This window comes from Dermacentor andersoni, chromosome 8 (assembly GCF_023375885.2).
Source record: "Dermacentor andersoni chromosome 8, qqDerAnde1_hic_scaffold, whole genome shotgun sequence".
Classification (NCBI taxonomy): Eukaryota; Metazoa; Arthropoda; class Arachnida; order Ixodida; family Ixodidae; genus Dermacentor; species Dermacentor andersoni.
In genome coordinates this window covers 69,975,535-69,993,462 of record NC_092821.1, presented here as the reverse complement: position 1 = coordinate 69,993,462, position 17,928 = coordinate 69,975,535, and the positions used below count along the sequence as shown (strand labels likewise).

At 51.0% G+C, this 17,928-nt stretch overlaps 1 long non-coding RNA gene across 1 annotated transcript; it reads left to right on the top strand.

The window, feature by feature from the left end:
• Positions 1-532: 532 nt before the first annotated feature.
• On the top strand, positions 533-17,230 carry LOC129386825 (uncharacterized). The gene is made up of 3 exons (XR_008614108.1): positions 533-635; positions 8,827-8,956; positions 17,032-17,230. It is a non-coding gene; the product is annotated as an uncharacterized lncRNA (long non-coding RNA).
• Positions 17,231-17,928: the final 698 nt, after the last annotated feature.

The following is a 17,928-nucleotide window of genomic DNA, read 5'->3' as shown; positions in this document are numbered from 1 at the left end:
ATAGAACTACGTTGCGTCGAACTGGCACGTGCTCGCCATGCACTGACAAAAAATAAATTTCGTTAAAAGACTGAACCACCTCTAGGGTGGTGTTCCACGAATAGAGACGCTTAGCTTGTGCACGGTCCAGCATGCGAGGCGACTGATGATAATTTATTAACTTTTTTGCGCAAGCGCCAGACATGACCAAGGAGCGCTAGGCAACATCTGCCCTGCAGATGAAACAGCACGCTGGTGACTATGAGGCGTCTAAGATTGCTGACGTGATGAAAAGCGCTGTCAATGGAATGGCAGAGGCGTTCAAATTTAATGATGGACGCGTTGAGACCGCCGGACAACCGTTGGGGTTGGTCAGGACGCTTACCCTCTGCTGTAGGTTCTGAAATTTCGCAAGAGTGGATGTTTTGTGGTGTTCCCACATTTTGCCACAAAGTCACTGCTACAAGAAAAAAAAAAATGCTACATTTCCCTAATCAGCTGTTGATGCAATGTAACCCGTTTCGTTTTGTCTGCATCTTTTTTCCTAGAAACCATTGTCAAGATGAAGTTGGCAGCAGCTATCGTGATCATCACGCTACACCATTCTTTTGCTACAGCTGTTTTCAGTAAAGTCGGCAAGCTCAAATTTCGAAATAGTAAGTCTGCTTCTAATGCTTCTCAACATGGCTGCATCAGCGTTAATTTGATTTCTATTTCAGGAGCGACGTGCCGGGTTACATAATTTCATTCAAAAACGTAGCGACATAAAAGTGTCTGGTCGTTCTTAAGTGCTATAGTGTTTAGTAACATTTAGACAGCCGTCGTGGGCTCAGAGTTTGGGGAATGTCCTGTTTGCGATAGTATGTTTTAACGCGCAATTTCTCTTTATCGTTATTGGACCGAGGCAGAGTCAAGGTGCGCACTCACCGTAATTGGGTGGTCCATATCAGTTGTAGTCTGGCCAGCTCAGAAGCCGGCTGCTGGTTGAGAGCACCAGCATGTACGCGCCTGAGATCGCGGCCGTGGCAGCCGCGGCGCGCGTGACGGGAAGAGCAGTGATCGACACTCGCTAATATAAGACAGTTTTAGCAGAGCGTTTGCTTGCGCTCCGCTCCGCACACGTTTCACGCGCACCGGTGCCTGCACAGAATGCATTGATTTCGCTTATCTAACAAGAGCGCCTTTCAGAGATGCCACTCACGTGCTCTCAGCTTGGCAGTAAAGCGATTACGAAAGAAACTACACGCTCCCTGACGCACCGCTAAATCAGGTTCCTAGCGGAACGTGGTCAGCGTCCCACGTTCCGCTGCCGCTATGTGTGCTGTGCGCACGCGCGTCAGTGTTCCCGGTAGCGTTTTTCTGAGCGGCTGCCTGCCAATTGATGTGATAGGCCGGTCTGAGCGGAGCGGACCGTAAACGCTCTGCTAAAACTCTCTATAGTTATAGCTTGTCCGGTATTCCGGTACCGTTTGTGGATTCGCGGGTTAGAGCGGGCGTAAACGGCTGCATTGGTGGTGCCATCTGGGAAACCAAACAAACACAAAGCTACTGTTACGGTTTCTAAGTATATTTTACTTGTCTGCTGGTGTAAATTCTCGGCAGGGGTGTAATCGTGAACACGTTGCCTTGTTAAATGATTTTTTTTTTACAGGAACACTTAAGGTGGTGGTGATAAACTTCATTGAAAGGGGGAAGGGTAAAGGGGGACGTGGCTGAGGGATTGGGCTCAAGTAAGGCCCTGGGCCTTCTTGGCCTTCCGCACCCTGTCCACCAGCTCAAGCTGTCGGTCGACGTTCCCGGAACTGAGCCAGGCTGTCCAGTCAGTCTCGCTGCTGACGGGGGGATGAGAGAACGGGAGCGAGGTGCATTCCCACATTATGTGTGTGAGTGTTCCTGTTTCTGAACAGAGCCTACATTGGTCGCTTTCCTTGACCCCTGTGATTTTGTTTATGTACTTTGGGTGTGGGTATGTGTTTGTCTGAAGTCGCCGAAACGCGACCGCTTGCGTTTTGTCGAGTTGCTTGGCCGGTGGTGGGAGCGCGCGACGCCTCAAGCGATACCTATGGTCTATTTCATGATAAGTCTCGCAGGGTTTCTCGTGTCTCTCCTTCTCATTCACGCCGTGCGCATCCGCGGAAGAGGCTCGGCGCGCGAGATCTCGGGACAAACTGTGAGCCCACGCGTTGCCCGGCACAGCCGCATGAGCTGGGGTCCACACGAGGGTTTTCAAGCCGCTCAGGGGGCGTCGTGTGAGGACATGGTAAGCCTGTTAGGAAATTATACCGCGGAAGAAATCGCCGATGACCTGCTTGCTGTCGCTGATGACGGTATTCGCTTCCGCATGTATGGCCATGGCAATCGCGGTTTCCTCCGCTTCCACCACTTGGCCAGCCGTAATTGTTGTGTGTTCTATCAATCCTCCGTTGTGATACACTACCACCGCGGTCATGAGGGTGCCTGGCTGCGTCTGTGTAGACTCCTCCATCTTGCGAGCCGTAGAGTCGCCAAATGGCTTCACTAGGGGCCAGCCGACGGTCCTGATGGAACTCGGGGTCCATGTTGCGGGGTAGAGGTGGGGCATAAATATGCCCCCTGACCTTTCGCGGAATCGTCATGTGCTCTGTAACCTCGGGGATAGCCTCGAGACTGAGCTTCCGCAGGACTGTGCGGCCAGCCGGAGTTAGCGAGAGACGACGGACTTGGGCTGTGTGGTGGGCGTCCAAGAGCTCCTCGATCGTGTTGCGCATGCCTAAGGCTTCCAGCCTTGCGGTGGCCGCGTGGTCCGGAAGGCCCAGGATTGCCTTTGTGCTTCGTCTGATCATTGTGTTTAATTTGGCTAAGACCGTGGCTGCGAGTTTGACATATGGTGTCGAGTAAATGGTTCTGCTGGTTATGTATGCCTGCACAATTCGAAGGAGTTCGCCCTAGCCCATGCCGTGGTGCCGATTAGCCACCCGGCGAATGAGCTGTACTGTGCAGTTGGTCGCCCTCTGGAGTTTCTTTAACATGAGCCCGCAGGGCAGCGTGTTCTGAAAGTCTAGCCCCAATATTTTGATACTGGGGCGCTCCGGGATGGTAAGTTCTCCGACCTCAAGTTCAAGGAAGCGCCTTCTCCGTGGTAATCCCCTGGGACAGCTACTTCTGCCGGGCTTGATCAGGAGGTATTCGGACTTTTCCGGTGAGCACGTCAGGCCTCTCGACTCCGCATAAGCTTGTACGACGTAGATGCCGCGTTGCATGATCTCTTGAAGAGGTTGTGGATCATCCGCCGCTGCCCATAACGTCACATCGTCAGCGTAGAGGCTGTGGTGAAGCCCGGGGATAGAGCACAGCAGTTCCGGGAGCCCGCGCATCGCCGTGTTAAAGAGAAAAGGGGAGATGACTGATCCCTGCGGCGTGCCTCGGCTCCCCAGCTCTATAATGTCAGTTTCATGTTCGCCGACTTTGATCCGGCACTTCCGGTCGGTGAGAAAGCTTCGGACGTATTGGTATGCTCCGTTTCCGACACCCAGTTGGGTCAGGCCCTCGAGCACCGCTGCATGGGCGACATTGTCGAAGGCCTTCTTCAGGTCGAGGCCCAGGAGGCACCGGAATCGGCGAGCGTCTGCCGGACTTTCGGGTTGCATCACCTGCCTTTTTAACTGAAGGAGTACATCTTGGGAGAACAGGTGTGGCCTGAAACCAAACATAGAGTGGGCGAACTCGTCCCCATCTTCTACGTGCTCATTTAGACGATCTAGGACCACGTGCTCCATCAGTTTGCCGACGCATGATGTAAGTGAAATCGGCCTGAGGTTGTCCGCATTGAGTGGTTTGCCTGGTTTTGGTACAAAGACGATCGTGGATGTATTCCACTCTTCCGGGATGGCGCCCGTCTTCCAGCATTCGTTCATAAACTCGGTGAGCTGTTCCATTGCGGCCTCGTCCAGGTTGCGTAGGATCTTGTTGGTAACGCGGTCCGAACGCGGTCCGGCGCCGAGTTCGTCCGCAGCTTGAAGGCGGCGGCCGATACCTCAGCGAGCGTAAAGTCTGAGTCTATGTGCGCGTTCGGCTGGCCGTGGTAGGCCGCATCTAACGGTGTCTTGAGTTGCGGGGCGATGTACTTGTCTCACATCTCGGCCAGGAACGCCCCCGGGGTCCTGAGCATGCCTGAGGATTAACTTGGCCATGTTTCTTCCGCCTTCGGCACTGGTGGTGTCCGGGTCCAGGAGGTGGCGTAGGAGGCTAGGAGGCGCCACGTCCGGGCTGCCCTGAGGCGTCCCCTCATGTGATCACATATTTGGTACCATTGCTGCCGGGTGACCTCGGTCGCGTGATCGGAGATCTCTGCGTCAAGTCGAGATTGTTTCCTTTAGGGCTTGGTTATCTTTCCCCTGCTGTCGCCAACGCCGGAGCATGCTCGATCTTGCCTGCCACATCTGCGGCAGTCTGCTGTCGACGTTGGAAGTTTCCGGGGCGTCTTCTGGGTCAAGATGTTCCGTATGCTCGTCCACGTCGCCCAGGAGTTGGCTCGTCCAGGATGAGATATTGGCGATGGAACTCTCACTGGCTCGCATTCTTCTGGACTCGCGGAATTTGTCCCAGTTTGTAAGCGAGAAGCGATGCTTCCGGCGACGCTTGCCACGTGCATAGATTTCCGTGTGAAGAATACAGTGGTCGCTTCCCAGAGTTTCGCCGATGTTCGTCCAGGCGTAGTTTTGCGAGTGGACGACGAACGTCAGGTCCGGGTTAGTGTCTACCTGACCTAGGCTGCCGATTCTGGTGCGGGCGGTAGTATCGTTGATTAGCGTGAGGCCCAACTTGCGCGGCTTCTGCTAGATGTCTACCCCTGTGGGTGTCGCCCAGGTATCCCTACAGAGTATGACCGGCGTTAAAGTCCCCAACGATGAGCAGGGGGCAGTCGCAGCTGACTTTGAGGGCCGAGCGAAAAGGCGCATCGAGCTTCGGGTTTGCATGCGGAGCGACGTATGCGTTTAGGACGAATAGGCTGGGATCTGACGTGCGCGTCGGGATGATCTCCACGAACATGTAGGGGATGCCCGAGGGGGGAGTTACGATGTCGCGGAGCGCCGTCACCTGTTCTCGGCGAACGAGCGTAGTGACTTTCTTGGAGTTGTTACGGCAGTGGAAAGCCCGGTAAAAGGAGAGGCCGGCTTCCATGTTCACTTCTTCTAGCGCTATGATATCAGGTTTGTAGGATTCTTGCTGTGCCGTGTTATTAACATGCTGGTGAAGGTTGGCCTTTTTCTTTTTGAATCTGCGGCAGTTGCACTGCCAAACGTGATAGGTGCTATTGGTTGTTACAGCCATCTTCATTGTTGGGGAGTGTGTGGACGGCCAGGTCCAGGCGGGTAGGGCGGAGGACCGCCGCTGCGCTGACGGATGCCGCCTGAGGGACGACCGCGGGGTGAGGGAGAGTCTGCTCCGGCTGGACGGAGCATAAGGAACACTTAAGGAACATGAAATTTGTCTGTAAGGCATTGCGGTTAGATGAAACGTAGGAAGTTGTCGCGACCAGTGTCCAGTAAGCCGGTATTACGCAAACAACATTGTGTATACCGGTATGCCGGACATGCTAACCTCTAATAATGATTCAGTGAAAACCTTCCAAGGCGGTTTCTAAGCCGTAAGGACAAGCGAGTGACAACTGGCCGCCACTCCATCCTGAAGCATACTGAAACGGTAGGAGGAATCGGGAAATCGAATTGAAATTGAAATTGATTTATTATAGATTACAGGTTATAAAAAGAATAATATACAGAAGGAGGTATTTATAAGTATGCGTTTTCAAAAGCAACGGGGAGCACTATATAAAAATCATATATAAGGAAACATGGAAGAAAGTAAGTATTGGAGAACCCGAAACAAGATTAGGAGTTACAATAAATCTGACGAAGGAAATTATACAATCGCAAAGACCAAATGCAGCAAAGCTAAATGAACTAAACGAAATTGCTGGTAACGGACAAAAAATTATACCCGAATATGCAATACAAGCAATACCAACAGAAAAAGGAACTTAAATAAACTCAAGATAAAGGAAGAAAGGAACTGAAGATAACGCGAACGATACTGCGAAGTCAACAATGCACTACACGGCCCTCATACTTTCCACACACATCACACACCATAGACGGATATCGGAAGTATGGAACCACATGGGACCTTCGGCGTGGCTCATTCTGAGGAACTGGAAGTGATCCATAGAAGCCACAGAGTCCACAGCATAACAAATATTAGGAAGCGAAAAGCGGGCATACTGCAATAGATGACTGTGCGTCTGTACTCAGCCGCGAAATATGAAGGCGGTCGCTTGTTCAATACTTGGCTAGTGCAACTACTGCGAGTAGCGTGGAAACGTGGGAGTAGCAAATAGAATTTACCACTTTCGCACAAGCATTGCCCTTGAATAGGGAAAGGTATGTTCGTGAAAGCAGGGAATCACATTTAGCAGAAGCAGGCGTCGATACCTGATGGTTCGCGCCAGCGCAGCTATGAGCGGCACATATTTCGTTATGTCAACTGCTACGTAGAGCACTGCACGGGCCCCGGCCAGCCCGAAAGCCCGGGCCGAGACCGGCTCACAAGCCCGGGCCCGACCCGGCCCGACAACGCGGGCCCGACCCGGCTCGGGTCGGGTAAGCTGTCTATTGCGGGCCCGGGCCTACGCCAGTCCCATAATAGGCACGGGTCTCAGTCAGGCCTGTAATAGGCCGGGTATGCTATTGGTGACTTTTCAAAACTACCTACTATAAGTAGGAAAAGCTTTATTTAGTCAGTGTTAGCTGGCGTGCTTAGGCGTGGTTTTTTTCAGGCGGGCCAGATGGCCGTCAATCAATGTTTGATGTTAACCTATTCAGCTCGTTCTATGGCCTGGAGTGGCCAGGCTAGAGTGGCCAGCATATGGCCAGGCTGGAACTGCGCAGCGTCGCCTTTCATGCTTCAGGTGAGCGAGAGGCCATAAGGTTAGGAGGAGGTCTGTCCTCCTCGCAGTCCCATAATATGTGATTCAGTGTTGCTAGTTCCCCACAGAATCTGCAGACTGGGCTCAGCCGTGGGGACACAGGAAAAAAAAATCTCTAGAAAATGTCCTGTGCCGCGGGTGGTATCTTCACAATTACCGAGAATTGGACCATGCTTCCCTTACGCTCAAGGGCTAACGGGCCGAACCGGGCCGGGCCAGGTCGGGCCGGGCCCAAATCTTTCGGGTCCTGGCCGGCTATAGGTCAGGTTTGAAAGTACCGAGTCGGGCTCAGGCGGGCCGCCGCATAGCACTTTCAGGCTCAGGCCATACCCGGGCCTGAAAAAAACAGTCCGTGCAGTGCTTCACTGCTACAGCCGTAAGCTGCAGAAATGCTACCATTCCACGTACTGGCATCATCTACGCTTTCTGCCACTACGTGTGCATGCTAAGCGTCCGCCTGTATTTGACAGTTATTGTCACAAACGCCACAACCTTGTTTCACCAGTTTGAAGAATATCTAAAGGAACCTGTACAGCTTACTTCGGCCAAGTTCATCGGCGCTACCGTGAATTTGGAGACTTGCATACGACAAAGTTGCCGAAGAGACATTATCGAGGCGTCGTCAAAATTGATGTCACTGGCGTGAGAACCAACGCGCATCTATTAACAGCATGGAGCCAACATGCTCAACAAGGAGTTAAATCAGTTCAGACAGAACTTTTGCCAAACGACATACGAACGTCAGGAATAGGTCACCGCACACGCAGGCAAGTACGTGAGATGATCTGGCACAATTCCAGCAGAAAACTCGGATTTCCGGTATTATTATTTCCTATAAAAATGACGAAAACAGCCGAATAGGTTGTTAGTAGCCACTTAATACACACGATGGTATTGAGGCCTGTGATTACTATCTGCCAGAGGGCGAGCTGCATTCGTTTTACTTGCCAAATTAGTAGGAGTGGGTATGATGCACATTCTTGATTCCCGATCTTTACGTCTGGGAATATGAGTATACCAATAAGCATCATTTACTCTTTTTTTGATGAATTTACATAGAAAGGCACTAGCAAGCCGTGGCTGCTCTCGTACGCGGCATCGCCTATAATATACTTGCATAATATAATAATAACTTAATAATAGCTTAATAATAATATAATATACTTGCGTTGCATAAAGAGGTGAACCACGTATACATGACTCTTTTTGTTAAAATACTGGCTGACGTCCACTAAAGTTTCGCAGAGACTTAGCACTTTGCACGAACGTGCGGAGGCGCCACTCAAAACATGTTGATCGCACTGCGACAGAACGGTGGCGCCATCTGCAACAGCTGCGATGAACAATGCGTTTGGGCCATAGATATGCTACATGGCGCCAGCGCACCGTTGCAAGGAAATCGAAGATTTTTCATTTCAAGTCAGTTCAGTTTATTTTATAACAACGTTACTGGATGGACTTATAGGTGAAAAGCGGAAATAATCGCTTGACGAGATCCATAATCCCCCATTAAGCAGTGAGGGACGACACGGGAAACAGTGCAAGAAGGAAAATGAAAAAAGGGCGATAAAGCATTCATTTTAGCACCAACAAGTAGAAATAAGTGGCAATTGAGTGGCATCGTCACAGACAGCGACAATTCTGGTATTATTGTGGCCGAAACTAGTATGCAATGCCCCGAAAACGTCTTCTTAAACTAAGTATCATGCACAATGACACATGTATGTGAAGTTTGAGCAGACATCAGCCAGTGGTTTAGCAGTAGGAGCCGTGTATAGCTGGTGCTACTGTCTACACAACACGCAGTTATATGATCTACAACGAGGGCAAACATTAGGTCTTGGACCTTATATGCAAGAAGTGTTTCCGGCATTCTTTTCCAGGAACATGCATCTACACTCTGGGAGATCCACGAAATCCATACAAATTGGGAAACAGTGTTGAGCTGAGGTTACAGCATCCTTGTATAAGCGTCTACTGTAACATCACTTCTCGTTCACTGACCGTATTAGGGTGAGTATATATACGTATCTGTTACTCTTGAGCTCGCGCATTATTTATTGAGGCGGTAAAAGGGGTTGTGTTGCACGTCGTTGTATAGGGTTCGAATGGGTCCCCGAGGCGGCACCTCGGAAAACCCAAACAAAGAAAGAGCCGTTCGTCGCGGCAGAACACACAATACATTAAATCAACTCGGGACGGAAGTACAGTTAATGAACACTTAATGAAATCTAAGTAAGAGAATGAAACACACATTATCCCAGAACAATCAATGTGGCGGGCGGCGTAGCACACCGCGAGAGGGAACATGCAGTATTATCAGACCTAAAGAAGTTCTCTGTTGGCGTACTGCAGGCGAGGCGATCAAGTGGTGAAGTTCTCACCAAGGCAGTGGTGGAGTTTAGTTATGGGTCACTCATGGTTGGGTCAAGGTTCAGGAGACGGCGGTACTGCATCGAAGTCGGGAAGAAGATTTGGCAGGGGTAGTGACGTCCTGGAAGGTGTGCTGTCAGCTAGCTAGAGCGTGTAGCCCGACCGCTTGCCTCCTGCTCACGAGCGCTGGAGCCCACAGGCGTTGTGGTTCACCGTCTGGTCGCCGTGGTCTGGAGGTTTGATGGCTCGTGCCCGCATCCCGACAGCAGTCTTCAACGCCCAGTCCCGTGCTGCCGGCGCTGCCATGAGTAATTATTTTAGAACTCCTGCGATCTGAGCGTGATCTGGCCGGAACACCAGACACCCCTCACCGCGTCCTATCAAACCGAACATGTGGAAGTCCGCCCCCTGTGCCACCGAGGGCCGCAGCCGCTCCTGGTGGTGGCGTCAACGTCATCGCGTCATTGTCACCCACGCCGGCAGCGTCCTTCTCCAACGGCGGCGCTGGGAGCTCCAACAGCACACAGAAGGCCGCGCCGTCCCTAGGTCCCACGCCAGGCCCAACCACGGCGACAGAGAAGACGCAAACGGAAGCACTCCTCAGCGTACGCCAGAGGTGCAGCTCGTACCGCGGAGATGGTCACACACCAGGCTGGGATAGGAGACGCTACTGCCGGGGGAACTGGCACCGCTCGCCTTCCCCACAACAATGGTCCGTCCCAGAACGCAGCCGGGGTCCCACATCACGGGCGCCAATGTGGACACGGCGCAATTTCGCAGTCCACGCCAGTAAACTCAAGTGCTGGGCGGCCGGACCCAAGAGCGCCAATTGCGGCTCGTGCCGCTGATCGCGCGTTCGTCTTCTTCCACGCTTGCTCCGATACTGTTCATTATGCCGGCGTTCCCATGCAGCCCCTTCCTCTGCGAAGGCACTGACGGCGCTCACCCACGGTGGCTTGCAGCGACAGCATGGCATCCCCGCCGGCGGACAAACCTTGCAGCCTGCTGCAAAGAACGAGGAACGGCGGAGCAAGCAAAAACCCAGAAGTCCTAAACCTGGATGGCATCCCGGACGCACGCCACACGACGCGGCGGCACACCAGATGGTTCCGCCTTCAAGTTCTCGAGGTGTTGCAGGAACCCGAAGGCCCTAAACTATTCCCGGACGCACACAAAGTCTATTTTTCTTCCCCGACCTCATTCTAACCAGTGCGCACAGCAGGTCGCCAGAAGATCTAGCTGCTCGCTCACTGCCATGTCACCGCACAGACATCGCATTGAACGGCACCACGCAGCTAACAGCAGGGCAGCGTCGCGGAATATGCCGGAACACCGACACCACTAAGTCCTTCCGAGTCCGTTGTGAGGAAGTCAAGACCCTGTACCCCCGCGGTGGGCAGCGGTTCCCGGAGGTGGTGTTGGCGCTAACGCGTTAATGTCACCTACGCCGGCAGTGCCCATTCCCAACGGCAGCGCTGGGAGCTGTAGCAGTGCACATGATTTTAAACTGAACAGCGCGTAATTTAACAGGACAAGCAGGGAGACACGACACGGACGAGCACTGTTCTGTTTAAAATGGCTTACCAACTCGTCCAATCTTCCGTTTTAATGAGTGCACAGGAGATCTCCCGAACCCCGGAACCCATGCGAGGCCCTATGGCGGTGCCAGAGGAGCAGGCAGAGTCGCTCCTCAGCGAGCGTCACAGGTGCATGTCGCACCACGGGTATGGTCACGCGCTAAGCCAGGGCAGAAAGAACTACTGGCTGCGAAGCAGGCTCCGCCCCCTCTTCTTCACGACGATGGTCCGTCCCGGAACGCAGTCGGGTGCGTTACGGGTGCGAATGTGAGCTAGGAAACGGGCGTCGCCGGCCTCCCTCACAACGATGGTCTGACCTGGAACGCAGCCGGGGCCCCACGTTAGGGGCGCGAATGTGGTCGCGACACGATCCCACAGTCGACGCCAGCAAGCCCGTCTTGGCAGACCACGCCCAAAAGCGCCCAGCCGTGCCTCACGCCCTTGCTCGCGCGTTCGTCGCCGTCGTCTTTTATCGCTAGTGTTTATGTATGTTTCCATCTATGCATCTATGTATTTATTTATCTGTGTACGTTTCTATCTAACCACTTTCCCACCTACCTGGGTAGATGGGTAGTAAATGGCGAACTGGGTTAAAAACGAACAATCGAACCAACTTTTCTCACTGAGTATTTTGCGATGTGTACATACATACCGCTCTTCATCGAACATCTTTCACGCCGACATGAGCCATTATTTGTAGATGCGGGGCTGGTTAGGTACCGCTGCTCGAAGAAACGCTTTGACGCCGACTTGGAGTACTGGGTATGTGCCACTCGGTCTGTGTCAGTCTGCAATGAACCTCTTTGATGCAAACTTGAGAAATGGATATTTGCCAATAGGTGTTTGCCACTTTACAATGAACGTAAATCGGGCGGAATTGGGCTGCTAGGTATGTGTCCCTGTGAATGCGCCGCCATGCAATGGCGAATATGATCTCTTAAATTCCTCCTCTGCTGAGCGGCACTGAACCAACGTCAGAAGGATTCCTCTAGAACAGCAACGTGACGCATTAACAGGCTACGGTACAAATGCACTCGATATGTGCCGCTTTTCAACGAACGCGCTCCACGCCAATGTTTTAGCGAGCTATGCCACGAATGCACTAGCTATGCGGCACTTTTCAATGAATCTCTCACAAACTTGGGCTACTGAGTATATGCGACTGAGTGTGCAGCAAGCGAGGGAACAATTGTGAGCGTTCGCAGACAATGGCGCGCCACGCTTCTCGTCGCTGATGCTAAGTGTGGATTTGCAACATTGCCACTAGGTGGCGCAGCGTGTCCAACAAGAATAAAGCCCCTGAAACTTCGTAAAGTAGTGCCACTCTCCTCCTCCGCGTTCACTCCTCCTCGTTTCTCCTCTCTTTCACGCTCCCTCCTCGACCATGGCGCCGCCTACGTTGCTCGAGCGCAGCAGACGACCTTTCGCAGAGTGAATGCACGCATAGCAAGGCAGTGCTCTTTAGGCGTTCACGTTGGCTTTCCAGCTCCGCGTAACTTCGTGTACAGCATAGAATTTCTAGTCGGATGCTTATACAAATTCGGTAACGGCAGCTTTTGTTTCATTTTTTGATAACTATTTCTTAAAAAAAGTATCTGAAGGAGTATTAACGCTGTGCGTTGACGACTGCGAATGTATCGCGTGCCCTACAATTAGGTACGCAACATTTGTCAAGGGCGTGTCGCAAGATCTTGTTGCGAATGGTTGTAAATAACACGTTTACCATCGAATGACAACCTCTTGGCTTCCAGCAAGCCCTCAGCCTAAAGAATCCGCGCCGCCCTTACCATGTGAATTCGCGGCGCGTATCAGCTATGACGTACAAAGGCTGACGGAGATCACTGCTCTGGAGGTTCGAAAGTGTATTACAAGCTACAATGCCGCCAACGTGCGTGCTTGCCAATCTAAGCGCGCGCAAAGCCTCAGAGGTGGGCGATGGTGCTATTATGTTTCTCGTGTCTCAACGCCGACAGAAATACCGCGGCCGATCATCGAGTCGGGACTGTGCGTAGCCAAGAAAATAAAATGAGTTTTTTAGCATTCGTGCGCGAAGCGGGAGCGCGATAACAATGCTTGACTCAATCTCAAACAAGACCACTGTGGCCTTCAGTAATTTTTTCAGGTTAATGACTTATCACGAATAACACTTCATCGTGCGTTGGTTCGTCCGTTTACTAAGTGACGTACTTGTCGCAGACCGAGTTGCAGAGGTGCATGCATTCAGGACGGTTGTACTCCCTTCGAAGTAACATTTGCGAGACATGACTTTATTAGTGAAGTCATGATCGCGCAAAGAATCCCCCCGCCATGACGCGGCCGAAATTGCGGCAAGTGAAACGATGTTTTATCCATAGGTTAAAATGATATGAAACGGCATTCGAGTTGCAAGTCAACAGTTTATTTTCACATAGATGCATTACAGATTTGCCTTTGCAGTCACAAGTCCGTGTGCACCATTTATTGTCTCATTGCGTAAATAAACGCACCAGCCTAAGAGTCCTACAGCAAGCGCGTCTCAATTAGGCATAGTGACTGTAGAAACTAATAGTGGCATAGACGAGCAAGCGAACGACTGTATGAGCGCGCGAACTAAACGAGCGAGCAAACGACTAAACGAGCGTGCGAACGAACGAGCAAACAACTAAGCACGAACGACGACTAAACCTGCCAGGGAACGGGCGGGCGACCGCACGTTTTCTTTGCGAGTGCTCCACCGCCGCATCTTAAGCTTCGCACACTTTAAAGCGCACGCGAATTAGCACATACGTCTCAATTACATATGATGCGGTCGCTCGACGACGAACGCACCGCGTAACACGGTTTCGGGAGAGCACGCGCGCTTTTCATCGGTGCCTCTGTATCACAAATCCACCGGGCGACCGCCAACGAGGAACACGAACAAATGTGGCAAACAAAGCTAGTCTATCTAAAGAAGGCTAGTAAGTAACCACAAAAGGCAGAGAGTTGCTCTCCTGAGGCGTTTTCATGATCGAGACTGAAATTTTATCAAAAGGACTGCGCTGAATCTTAAAAATTTCGTAATCACGTTATCGCACGCAACCTCGCGTGCCCGCGAACTCAAGCCGGTTGGGGTTCAATACGATTAAGCGCACCAAATGTGACTAACACGACCACGTAGTGCGCATATAAGCAAAGCGGACGTTGCGTAAAAATCATGTTAAAGCGTGCGTACAAATGACAACATGCACAGTGAACTGTGCAATATCTACTACGTTATTGCCCGCGCACAATACGCAAGCCTGGCACATACAATACTCTGAGAGAGCCACAACTTACATCACATAGTCGCGCGGAGGAAGTTGGTCGGAAGTTGTCCCTCCCGATTCGGTGAAGCCATGTCTTTCTCCTTAACGCGTTGCGCTTACCGGACGGTATCGCGAACATATTCTTGCCTTTGCTAAAACTATATTGGCATCCAAACGCGCAGCAGGTCATGGTAACAGAAAATGACGTGAAGCGACGTCGCACTTGCCACAAAACATCCTTCAAGGCGTTCACAAGATCAAAACACAGAATAGGAACGGAAGGAATGCCGCCAACAAGCGCCGCTTCTCGAGCAAAGATGGCACTGAAGCGCGACTGTAAACAAGCGAAGCCGGTGCAAGGGGCCACGTGATGCCATTAGGCCAATAGCGACGCGGCGTCGGCTTCGGGCAGAGCGCTCGAGGAGGGGGCGGCATTCTTCAAAGCGTGGCACTACTTTACGAAGTTTAAGGGGCTTTAAACAAGAAGAGCGAGAGAGAATCCCGGTTGCTGTGTGAGGCTGTTTTCAGGCGCCACGTATCTCGGAGGCCACGCGCAGGAGGCTTTGCGGGGGCGGCACTAGATGGCGCCGAGTGTTCTTATGGAAGCGCGAAAGAGGAGTCCCGCTGCAGTACACGCCTCATACATAGCTCTTTCCGACGGAGGCAATACATTGTGTCGCGATATTGATTCAATGCTAACGCGTCGAAAGACATCGTGACGTGGGTTCTCCCGCAATCTTTTCTTCTCCTGTAGTCCTTGTGTCTTTCCAGGTTTCGTGAAAAAGTTCGAGTCCCACAGGGGCGTTTGCGTTCGTTGTCTCCTACATACCGCCTGGGTTACCACGACGTGAACAGACCATGCTGTACCGTCTGTGGCTAGGCGTTGCGTATACGAACTCGTATGCTTTCCTAAATGGAATGGCCCACAGCCCCCCGTACGACACAGGCAACAGTGATGAGACGCTCGCACATATTATCTCTGTCTGCCCAGAGACAAGTGATGTGCAGAGTACTGGACCAATTGGACAATCGTCCACTTTCAGAACTCAAAGCTTTAGGTCAGCGCTCCCAAAGAACATCCGCGCTGAAGGCCTTACTCGCGTTATTACGGTTATTGCGGTCTACGGGGCTTCACGATTGAATTTAAGAACGCTGCCCCCTACCGCTCTATAGCGTACGCGGTTTGTTCGTGCTCGTCTCTCTTTCTCTCGATCTCCCCCTTCCACTCTATTTCTCTTTTTATCCCACTTAATCCTTTCCCCCGTGCAGGGAAGCCAACCGGAACTACCTCTGGTTAACCTTCCTGCCTTTCTATTCATCCTTTTCTCTCTCACCTAGGACACTGGTCTAGACGGGCTTCGGCACTCAAGGCCGATGGGCTTTGCTGAAGTTTTTAAGGACATGCGAATTGTGCGACCGTCTTTGAGTGTTGTAGCGCGTAGTATCGCGTTACTGTGTGAATTTTTCGGTTTCCTTTTTTTCCCCTCTTCTTCTTCTTTCTCCTTTTATTCCCTCTGCATCTTTCCCCGTTACAGGGTAGCCAGCTGGTACTTACACTAGCTAACCTTCCTGTCTTTCCTCCCCTTTGTCTCCACCCGTTTTCTCTCACCAGGATTGGTTATCTTACAGGGTAGCCAGCTGGTACTTACACTAGCTAACCTTCCTGTCTTTCCTCCCCTTTGTCTCCACCCGTTTTCTCTCACCAGGATTGGTTATCTTCAGAACGCCACATTTCGAAATGATTCATTCTTTGATGATCCGTGAATTCGACGACGTCACTCTTCGACGTCGACACTGGATTCAAGTCCACTCGCATTTTCTTTGTTTTCATGTTTTCATTTCACAATTCATAGCAGTTGGTTTCGTGCACTACACTCATCACAGTGGGAAGGCGATTGACAACATAAGCTTCGATCTCACCGCAACATTTGAGCATCTTACAACGAAGCTGTATATGACTAAGATCTCGGTATTATTAGGATCCCGTGATCTGTAGAGAAAACTCATCAGAGACACGGGCCCTTGACGCTATCGCGTTAATATCATAAGTTATTCCATTAAGGGGTCAGCATGCTTTCGACATGCCTATGCAACTACATTTATGTACAGGTTTTATGCCCTGAATACAATTTTATTATCTAGAGCAAGGATGCACTCACACGCAATGATTTGGCGGTCAACATGCAGTGGTTATCGAAGCGAATGCCGTTATATATAACGTATACATGGCTTGCCTTATGCGGACTGACGGAAGCAAAATTCTGGCGGGCTAGGCAAGGAAAGCTCCATTTTAATGATTTTTGTCGGTATCTAGTGGCTTGCCGTAACACTACCACAGATGGTTGTTATTTCGCTGTACGCCGATGAAATTTGGATCTTTGCTTCCGGCGCGACGCGGCATCGTTCGCGCGCAAGTGTCTGAAGAGTGGCAGCATGTATACCCTTGCCGACAAGGTTGACTCTATCTGCGACAAAATGAGCATAATTGACATAAAACCGCCAACTGATACTTTTCAAACTGTCTTCAGTCGAAGGCCAGTCAGTTGCGTATAGGAAGAACTCAAGGTTCTTCAACGTTATCATTCTTCGCGAATATACATAAAGTTACCACATTTTTTTACCTGAAGAAAACACTGATTAGAATTGATCATATGTTTAAATTCGTTGCTGGAAAGCCCTGGGAAGCAATCCGTGCGATGAATGGTACCGCTTTATGCAACGTTTTTACTGGGATTTCCAAGCTACAGCCCCCGTCTCTTTTCCAACGCATGCATGGTGGTGGCGGTGATGTTCACAGCGTCCACAAAGGCGATATTTACTTGATGCGGCACTTTACACTTTGCTGACCGCTTGATTTTTGTACTTTTCGCAGGTGTCCTCCGCCCCAAAACTACAAAAATGAAGACACAAATCCATATTGGCCAAACTGCTGCAAGAAAAAGAACTGAGCTATTGTGGTCTCAAAGCGCATACGTTACTTCTGAGTCATCTGAAACTAATCTAGTGGTGTACTACGATTTGATTTTTGAAATAATGCGAAAGTTGGACGAATGTACAATAAAGCCGCCGTTGTTTCGAGCTGAATTTGTTTAAAAGCCGAATGAATGATTTCATCCTTACTTGACAGGTGCCATACTCGATCTTACCATCCGTGTCACATTGCCGACTTGGTTTGAGAAATCTGAAGCATTCTGAGTGAAGTAATTTGTAAGGAGTGTGAAGGGTTCAACTGGAGAGTCATATCTGTCGTTGTAACGTCAAGGGTAATCAACGCAACATGCATTTCTAAGCTCAAAAGGGCGCAACTGCTTCCTAGAAATCTCGGTTGCTATCGAAGGATATGCATATGTTTTTCTAAGGTTACTCCTCAAATTATCGTATAATTAAGTAGGCAACGGTTCTTCTGCAGGGACTTGAGCTGCGTGATCATCAGAAATGTAGGCACGTAGATCTCCCATATAGCTCTCCTAAAATGGGCGGGGTGGTATCAAAGACCATAAGTCCGACCCACCGTGTCGAGTTAGTGGAATTCGCTCACTAAGCTTTTCTACGTGACATTCAATCGTGTAAGCGGAGGGCTTACGTAATACAGGAGGTAAATATGCAGAAGCCGTGGCTAACATTTGACCAGGGAAGCGGATCTTTGTCTCTCGTCTTTTGGTTGAAGCAGATGTGCATGCTGCGTCATTGTTCACATGTCGACGTAGCCGTCCCGCCTTTGCATCCTGACAGAGCTAGGAAGCTATCTCTATCTTGGCTTCACCGTGTA